The following is a 9,970-nucleotide window of genomic DNA, read 5'->3' as shown; positions in this document are numbered from 1 at the left end:
TGAGGTTCAATTTTTGCTTTATTAGATTTTTGACCATGAGCACCACAAACATCATACTCATTATTTCATGGGCCCTAGCGGCTCCCTAAGATTTTAAAGTGCATATGAGTTGCCCATTTGTATAGCTGGAGGGAGTTTCCAGATGAGATGTTTCCTACTCAGGGAACAGCTCACCATGTAGTAGTTGAAATCACAAGTCTGGGCCAAAGAGGAAGATTTCTTTTGATCTATCCAAGATTTTGAATACTATCACAATCAACCAATTTTTACTGGACAGTCACTCCATCCTCATCATCCTTGAATCTCCTGCAGCAACACTCTATCTTCCCTTGATTTGGGGATTAAAATTAAATCTTGTTCTTCTTTTCATTCTCTGCCTCTTTTATTGGTCTGCTGTTGTCTTCCTTCCTCCTAACTATGGGTGTCCTCTAGGACTCTATTTTTGGCTCTCATTCATTCTTTCAATATTCTCTCCATTGTCAATCTCATATTCTCTGGCTTCAATAATCAACCATAAATATTGTGTATATGTAGACACACATATATACAAACACACACATACACACATATATATATATACACACACATATACATGCATACACAGTATACAGGGGTGTGTGCGTGTGTATGTGTGTGTGTCTGTGTGTTTGTGTAGACAACCAGTATTGATGAGATCATATTTTTTTGGGGGGGATGGAATTCATATGTTCAATATCTCTCATGATTGCAATTAATCTCCAAATGTCTTCTGTTCATCTATAATTGAATGTGTCACAAGGATGGCACAATATGATCAAATTCAACATGACCAAAACAGATCGTCCCTATAAACCTGCTTCAAGTCTAAATTGTCCTATTGAAGGCACTACTATACTTCTAAAAACCAGGTTCAAAATTTGTTCATCTTCTTTGATTTTTCAGTTTTCCCTAAGTCCAGTATCTATTCAGTTGACAAGTTCTATGGATTCTACTTCTACGGTTACACTCAAATCTGTCACTTCCTCTCTACCCACTCATCAACCACCTTTTCAAGCCACTACCTTTCCTCCCTCTAGTCTCTGTGTAGGTCATCCTTCACATAGCTGCTAAAATGACCTTCTTACTGTATAAGTCTGAACATATCACCACCCTTCTGAAAAAAACTCAAAAGTCATTATTGGCTAGAGGATATATTACAAATGTTTCGGTCTTGCCTTTAAAGCCCTAGTGTGATTTCATCTTCACATCTGTATACTCTTTATTCTAGTCAAACTATACTACTAACAATTCACTGACCATCCTACATTCACAAAGGATATCCTCAGTGTCTGAAATGCCCTCCTTCCTCATCTTCATCTATTAAAGTCCTTTTATTTCAAGGGTACTCAAGTTAAATAAGTTCAGTTGTCAGTTCCTTCAGCAAAACTATCCTGATAACCCCAAATGAGAATAATCTATCATGTCTCCTTACATTTTCATAGAGTACTTTAAATTTATCTATTGGCTTTCTCATGCTCTATTTTGCATCATACTTATTTGAGTTCACACTGAGTGCCACAATCCCCTAAGTAAACTTTTTTCAAATTTGTATCCCAGTACCAATCACAAGGATCTGCACATAGTAGGCATTAAATAAATACTTATAACATGAATGAAAAATACTCTCTTTTGTTGAAAATACAAAAGAATCTCATGATGTATTTTCTAAAGTGAAGAACCAACGTATAAACAAATATTAAATAACTATATTGTCTTACATGGTCCACAGGCCTCCTAACTTGTCAACAGCTCCACTAATAACAGAACTGAGTCTCAGTTTAGCTGAGAAATTGATGAGAGTTATTAAGTTGTCACCTATGTCATAATCTGGTGATTTTTTTCCCTTCAAGTTGGAATAAAATCTCCTATTTTTGAGAGTCTATAAAAAGCCAGGCAAATCTACCAGTTTGGTTTTATGTGTCATCACATAAAAAGGATAGAGTTCCACAAACAAAAAAAATGGCATTTTGTTTTGAAAATAGAAACCAGAGGTTAGGAAGCCAACAAAGTTACCCCCCAAAAGTGTAAGCTCAATGGTTCCTTTCTTAGATTCTAGCTTCCATTTTTGAAGATAATTTGATTTATCAGCTGTTTTGACTTTGTTTTTTATGAAGAAAGAAAAAATAAAACAAAAATTATAATTGTTTCTCTGGGCAGATAATTCCAACTGATTTAAGCATGAGCAACTGAGAAGCATGGGGACTGTACAACTACTTTAAAGTTTAGTTGAGCAGTACATCAACATTCCTAGGGGAAAATGGAATGGTGCTTTAAAGTCTAATACCTCCTTTTGAACTGTATATCACTTTTTCTGTTTAGAATTAATCTGAATGCAAAAATCAGGCTGGATTTCTTTCACTGGAGCTGCTCCAAATATTTTGAATTATTTGCACACTATATTGACAAACCAGTTATATTTACTGGCCCTAAAACAAATAATTTCCACATTTCCTGGGCTTTAAAACTCTTTAATACAAATTATTAAAAGATTATGAAGTATTTGCCCATGCATTTTTTTAAAGGAGGGGTTTGGGATGAAAAAAGAAAACATTTGAATAGCAGCTATAATTCTAGTGTATTCACAAATCAGTCATTAAAATGCATAGTGCAGGGTTGGTGCAGCTGTATACAGCTTTTTATTATTCGGGCTGCTAAATGGATGAAACATATATTTTAATTTAATGTATAATGTGCAGCTTGAAATGTACCAGAATGCTTCTTTTTTACTCTTCCTTCTCCCCCGCCCCTTTCCTCTTTCCCTAAGGAGAAGCTGCAGATTCTTCAACAGGGTGATAATTTCTCCTGGCCAACAGCCAGACTAGATTTATTGAATATGTCTTACCCTGTCTCCTGGTAGCAACATTGCAGTTGCTGGCAGTAGTTCAGTAGAAAAAAAAAAAAACCTCTTAATGCTTTTCCTTTAGCTCATATGCATTTTTACTTTATGCCTTTCACTATCAGGATTTCAGCCTTGATCTCAGGTTGGTAATTTCAAGTCCATTGCAGAGAGCAAGCTGAGCAATGTTGTCCATTTTGTTGCATAGGCTATAAGAATAGAATACTGAAAAGCAAGATCAAAGGCCTACTGAAAAAGAACAATTGAAATTGTTATCATCTGGAGAAGTGGTGAACACAAGAGCCTGTATGTTTTCATCCTGAATAGATCATGCCAAATGAATATTATTTTTTGCTTTTTGGACATTACTAGGCATATATAAGTAGGATACAATAAGTAGTATTTACTTAAATTTTAAAGTATTTCACAAAGCCTCTAATGCTATTCTTGACAAAAAAGATGAAGAATTATGGGTCAGAATTGTTTAGTTCTTACCTTTCTGTTGCCAATCCTTAGCACTATATCCACCACCTAAAAATATGTTACTATATGTTTATTGAATGAAAATAAATAAATTACTACTACTACTACTACTACTACTACTACTACTACTACTACTAAATATAATTAGGTGAATTTGGAACTGATTGAATGAACAAAACTAAATGGTAGTTATTAATGGTTTGATGTCAGCCAGGAAAGAAGGCTCCAATGGAGGGCCCCAAGAGATTTCAGATTGGCCCTCTGCTTTTCACAATTCCCACCCCACCTGCAATCTGTTTATTATTTTTTATCAATAAAACCTTATCAAATCTGCAGATATTATAAAGTTGAAGAAAATAGAATACTGGATTGAATTCAAATCAATACACTTTTATTGAGTGCCTACTGTATACCAGGACCTACTGTATACCAGAACCTATGATAAGTTTTAGATACAGAAAGACAAAATACTCATGGAATAAAAAATATGTATACTACTAGGAAAATAAAAATATTTACAAAGGGAAAAATTGATCTTTAAGTTATCACTTTAGATGAAATATAATTTCAGGTGGGTAAGTAGGCTTAACTATAAATGACAGTATTTGAAACAAGTTCTGGAAAGGTGACAATCAAATAAGATGAAACTTAATGGAAAGGAATGTAGTTTTATAACTGCATGAAATTCATTATTTTTTAAAATAATAATAAGAAGGTATGGCTAGCCTGTACTTCATGTGGGAAAGATATAGAGTTCTTATTGACTTTAGAGTTACTATGAGATAACAGCATGATGACAACAAAGAAAGCTAATGTAGTCTTAGATTGCATTAAGAGAAATAGTGTCCAAGACTAAGAAGGTGTCTCAGGCACATAAAATCAGTGACATTGTGTTTGGTTTTGAATACCACACTTTAAGAAAAGCCTTCATGAGGCAGTGTGGAATGACCTAGAATTCTGGCCATAAAAAATATCAACTAAAAGGACTGAAGATGTTTGGCCTGAAGAAGAGAAGACTCAGGGGAGATATGATATCTGTCTTATGTGAAGGGCTGTCATGTGAAAAGAGCGTTAGAAGGGATGATGGGGGCACAGATAGAACACACAAACCATCTGTCAGCAATGGTGAGAAACATGGAAAATTTCTTTCCTTTCTTTCCTTCTGTGACTGAGTTTTATTTGAAAGGCTTTCAGCTAAGACCATTACCAAAGGAGCTGAAAAATCTCAAGGAAAATCGTTATAGGAATTTGTAGTAATTGCTGAATTGAGATCTAAAGGAAAGATTGGAGAGATAGAGCTAATTGGTGTGAAACTTTGAAAGTCACATCTTTCCAAGAAAGAACTATATCTAAAAGGTGGTACCAAAGTAGCCCTGAAATACCAGGCCTATTTCTTATTTGGTTATTGTGATATTCTTGCTAAATGGGTGGGTGGATATCACTGCTGAATGGCATCATATATAAGTTGCCTATGCTACTTAAGTTTGGCAATCTTTTATATTATAATAAAAATAACTAGCATCTGGATAGTGCTTTAAGGCATAGAAAGTACTTTATATATGTTATCTCATTTGATCTTCACAACAACTTTTTAAAGGAGTTACTATTATGCTATCAAATAATAATTGCAATAGTGACTACTTACATAGTGCTTTAAGGTTTGCAAAGCACTTTACAATGTTATATCATTTCATCCTCACAAAAACCTAGTGATGAAGGTTCTGGGATCATAGGATCATAGTTCTAGAGCTAAAAATTACCTTAGAGGTACAGATGAGGAAGATATTGTTGTTTTGGGCTTTCCGTTTTTCTTTTTCTGTTTTTTTTTTTCACTTACATGCCTATGAAGTGTCTGAGGTAAGATTAAAACCCAAGTCTTCTTTACCACTAGTAGTAGTAGTAGGCTTCCACCAGTCACGGACGACCATGGATCAGCACCTTGAAGAGCCACAGGCCACAGTGTGGCTGTGCAGTCTGATGCACGGAGCCACAGCTCCTGCTGCAATGAGGACATAGGAAAAATGTGCTCTCTGTTGCCTGTTGGTTCCTGAGTCTCGTTTGTTTTTCTTCCTCCTGAGCTTGAAGGCCCACCTCAGCTGCACGCAAGCTGCTCCTGAGTACTGAACTCTATCAGGCGTGGTCCTTGGCCATCTCCTCCCAGCTGCAGATGTCTATTCCCAGAGCCCTCAGCTTTCGCTTGCATACATCTCTGTAGTGAAGCTGCGGGTGTCCAGCAGGTCTTTTGCCCGAGGCTAACTTGCCATAGTAGGTCTTTAGGAATGCGCCCATCTTGCATGTGGTACACATGACCCAGCCAGCACAGCTGTCTTTATTTCAGTAGCGTGTAGATGCTTGGAAGTTGTGCACGTTGGAGCACTTCTGTGTTGGTGATCCCATCTGACCAAGATATGCCAAGGATGCACCAAAGGCAGCACATGTGGAAGCTGTTAAGCTTCTTCTCTTGTCTAGTATACGTAGTCCATGTTTCGCTGCCATACAATAAAGGTACTCAGGATGCATGCTCTATAGACGGCAAATTAGGTTCATCTTGTCAGTTTACTGTTTGTCCAGACATGCTTGGCAAGCTTAGCCATGGTTGAAGTAGCTTTCCCAATCCTCTGATTGATCTCAGAATCAAGTGACAAATTGTCACTGACAATAGAGCCAAGATACGAGAATTGGCTTATGACATTAAACTGGTAGCTACCAATGTGTGTCAATGGAGGTGACATAGCACTCTGACACATGACTTTCATCTTTTTAAGATTTATGGTTAGGCCAAAGTCCATGCAAGCTTGGGAGAAGCAATCCATCAAGGTCTGCAATTCATGCTCTGAGTGACAGGCAAGTGTGGCATCATTGGTGAAAAGCAGGTGTCTAAGGGTGCTACCTCTCACTCTGGTTTTGGATCTCAGACATGAGACTTTGGACAGGCCTCCGTCCAACCAGGAATGCAGATAGATGCCATCAGTTGACGAACCAAAACCATGACACAACAGCATGGAGAAGAAAATTCCAAACAGCATGGGAGCAAGCACACATCCTTGCTTGACTCCACTGTTTATGCTGAATGCTTCTGAGGTGTTGCCTTCAAACTGTACAACACCTTGCATGTTGCAATGAAAGGAGTGAATGAGGCTAAGGAGTTTAGGAGGGCAACCAATTCTTGAGAGAATTTCAAAAAGACCTTCTCTGTTAACCATATCAAACGCTTTGGTCAGGTCTATGAAGGCAATGAAGAGGGGTTTTCTTTGTTCTCTGCACTTTTCTTGCAGTTGATGAAGCAAAAAAATCATATCGATAGTTGACCTCCCTGCTCAAAAGCCACATTGTGATTCAGGGTAAACACGGTTGGCAAGTTTATGCAGTCTTAGCAAGATGACCTTGGCAAACATTTTCCCAATGACACTGAGAAGTGAAATTCCTCTGTAGTTGTTACAGTCACTCCTGTCTCCACTGTTCTTATAGAGTAACTATATGGGCATCACGCATATCCTGTGGCACTTCACCTTCTTTCCAACACAGGCACAACAATTCATACAGGAGCTTTAATAGGATGTTTTTAGAGCATTTGATCAATTCAGCTGTGGTATCATCTATACCTAGAGCTTTTCCACATCTTAGGGAGCTAATTGCATTCTCAAGTTCCTCAAGTGTGGGTACATTGTCCAACTCCTGTAGTACATGGAAGTATTGTGAAGCCACAGTCAGGATAATAGAATATCTAGCAGCTTCTACCTTAAAGATTGGAGGGCTTGTGCTTTTTTGCAGGGCAAAGGAACTCGGCAAAGGTACTGGGATCACAACCAAGAATCATCTACCCAGCAAAAGTGAGTATCATCCTTGGGCGTGGGGAATGGGAATTCAATGAAAGAGAGGACTTTCAGGCATTCTTGATAAAAAAGACCTGAGCTGAATAGAAAATTTGACTTTCAAATACAAGACTCTAGAGTAGCATAAAAATGTAAACAGGAACAAGAAATCATAAGGGATATTAAAAGGTTAAACTATTTACATTCCTACATGAGAAGATAATATTTGTAACTCATAAGAACTTACTCATTATTAGGGCAGCTGAATGGAGTATATTTAAACAGAGAGCACAGGTGTGAGTTGAATATGAAGGGATGATTGGGTAGCTAGGTGGTGCAGTGGATGGAGCACCAGTCCTGAATTCAGAAGGACCTGAGTTCAAATCTGGCCTCAGACACTTAACACTTACTAGCTATGTGACCCTGGGCAAGTCACTTAACCCCAATTGCCTCACCAAAAAAAAAAAAAAAAAAGAAGAAGGGATGATATTTTTTAAAAAATCAAATTAAGGGGGTAGCGGAATGCACTGAGAGAAAGGGGAAGGGAGAGGTGGAATGGGGTAAAGTGTCTCACATAGAAGAAGCAAGAAAAAGCTTATGGAATGGAGAGGAAGATGGGGGAGGTGTTGGGGAGTGAATGGATCTTATTCTCATAAGAATTGGCTCAAAGAGGGAATAACATACATTCTAAATTGGGTATAGCAATCTATCTTACCCTGCAGGAAAGTAGGAGGGGAAGGGTATGGGAGGGTGGGGTTGAAAGCAGAGTGATCATATTGAGGGACAGGGCAATCAGAAGCAAAATACCTTTGAGGAGGGACAGTGTGAAAGGAGATAGGGAATATAGTAAATGGCATGGGATGGGAATATGATGGAGGGAAATAGAGTTAGCAATAGTAACTGTGAAAAAAAATTCAAGCAAGTTTGTCTGATAAAGGCTTTATTTCTCAAACACATAGAGAATTGAATCAAATTTTATTAAAATAAAAGCCATTCCTCAATTGATAAATGATCAATAGATATGAAGAGTTTTCAGATGAAATAATCAAAACTATCTATAGCCATATTTAAATAAAAATCCTCTAACTCACTATTGATTAGAAAGATGCAAGTCAAAATACTTCTGGGATACTACCTCATACCTATTAGATTGGATAATGGGACAGCAGAGAAAAATGAGACATTAATGTACTGTTGGTGGAATTGTAAACTGATTCTGTAGAGCAATTTAAATCTATGTCCAAAGGGCTATAAAACCCTTCACACTGTTTGACCTAGTAATACCACTACTAGGTCAGTATCCAAAAAGAAATAAACCCCCAAAATTAAAGGACCTATATGTACAAAAATATTTATGACAGCCCTTTTCTGGTGCAAAGAATTTGAAATTGAGGAGATGTCCATCAATTGGGGAATGGCTGAACAAATTGTGGGATGAGATTATGGTGGAATTATTGTGCTATGAGAAATGATGAGCAGGGTCGTCTCAGAACAACCTGGAAAGACTTAAATGAGCTGATGCAAAGTTAAATGTATATATACAAAGTAACAGCAATATTGTGAGATGATCGACTGTGAATGACTTAGCTATTCTCAGCAACACAATGACCTGAAGGACTTTTGAAAAATGTGATCCATCTCCAGAGGAAGAACTGGTGCTGTCTGAATAAAGATTGTGCATTATTTTTTAGTCTCTTTTTCTTACGATTTTTTTGGTCTGTTTTCTTTCACAACCTGAATAATATGGAAATGGTTTGCATGACAACACATGTATAACATATTGAATTGCTTGACTTCTTAAGGGGTAGGGAGAGGGAAGGAATAAGAGAATTTGGAATACAAAGTTTTTAAAATGGACATTAAAATTGTTTTTACATGTAATTGGGGAAAAGAAAATGCTAAATAAATGGGGAAAAATTAAAAAGGAAAAAAAAAGAAAAAATTATGAGAAAAGATTTTAAAGGTCAGCTAATTTTCCCCATTTTACTTTGACATATGAAGAAAGTAATCAAGTGATTTCTCCAGGGTCACACAGTAAATAAATGTCTGAGGCAGGTTTTTAACTCAAATCTTCCTGAGTAGAAGACTAGAGTCCTATTCTCTAATCAAAATAGAAAATATGTTAACTGTCACTCATACTCCCTCTCATTCTCTCTCTTTCTACCTCTCCCTCCCCTTCTCTTTTTGTCTCCTCCTCCCCCTCCCCTTCCCCTAAACTCCTCCCCTTTTCCCTCACCCTTTCCCTTTCTGGCTGCCTCTCTCTATCTCTATCTCTCTCAGTCTCTCCTATCTTTGCCTCTCTCACTGTGTCTCTTTATCTGTGTGGTTTTTTCCTCTAGATCTTTCTGTTGCTGTCTCCATCTCTGTCTATCTCTGCCTCTGTTTCTCTCTTTGTCTCAGTCTACCTCTCTATCTCTGTCTCTGTTTCTTTGCATCTGTCTCTACCTCTGTCTCTATCTCTCTGATACAGATGTTTTTTACAAAGAATTATTGGGGAGTTTTGAGAATTAGGGAATAAGCATTTATTAAGAATTTACAATATGTCAGGTACTATGCTAAATGCCCTACAGATATTATCTCATTTAATCCTCATAACAACTCTGGAGGGAGGTTCTGTTATTATTCCCCATTTTATATATAAAGAAACTGAGGCAATGAGAAGTTAAATGACATGCACAGAGTCATACAGCTAACAATTTTCTGAGGCTGGATTTTAAAGGCTTCTTGTCTTTGTCTCTTTCTTTTTCTTTGTCATGGAAGTAGAACCCCAGATGGACTTGGAAAGAAATACAAACAATTGTCTATTATTTGTTCATTGTCT

Source organism: Dromiciops gliroides, chromosome 2, assembly GCF_019393635.1.
Source record: "Dromiciops gliroides isolate mDroGli1 chromosome 2, mDroGli1.pri, whole genome shotgun sequence".
NCBI lineage: Eukaryota > Metazoa > Chordata > Mammalia > Microbiotheria > Microbiotheriidae > Dromiciops > Dromiciops gliroides.
This window is presented reverse-complemented; position numbering follows the sequence as displayed.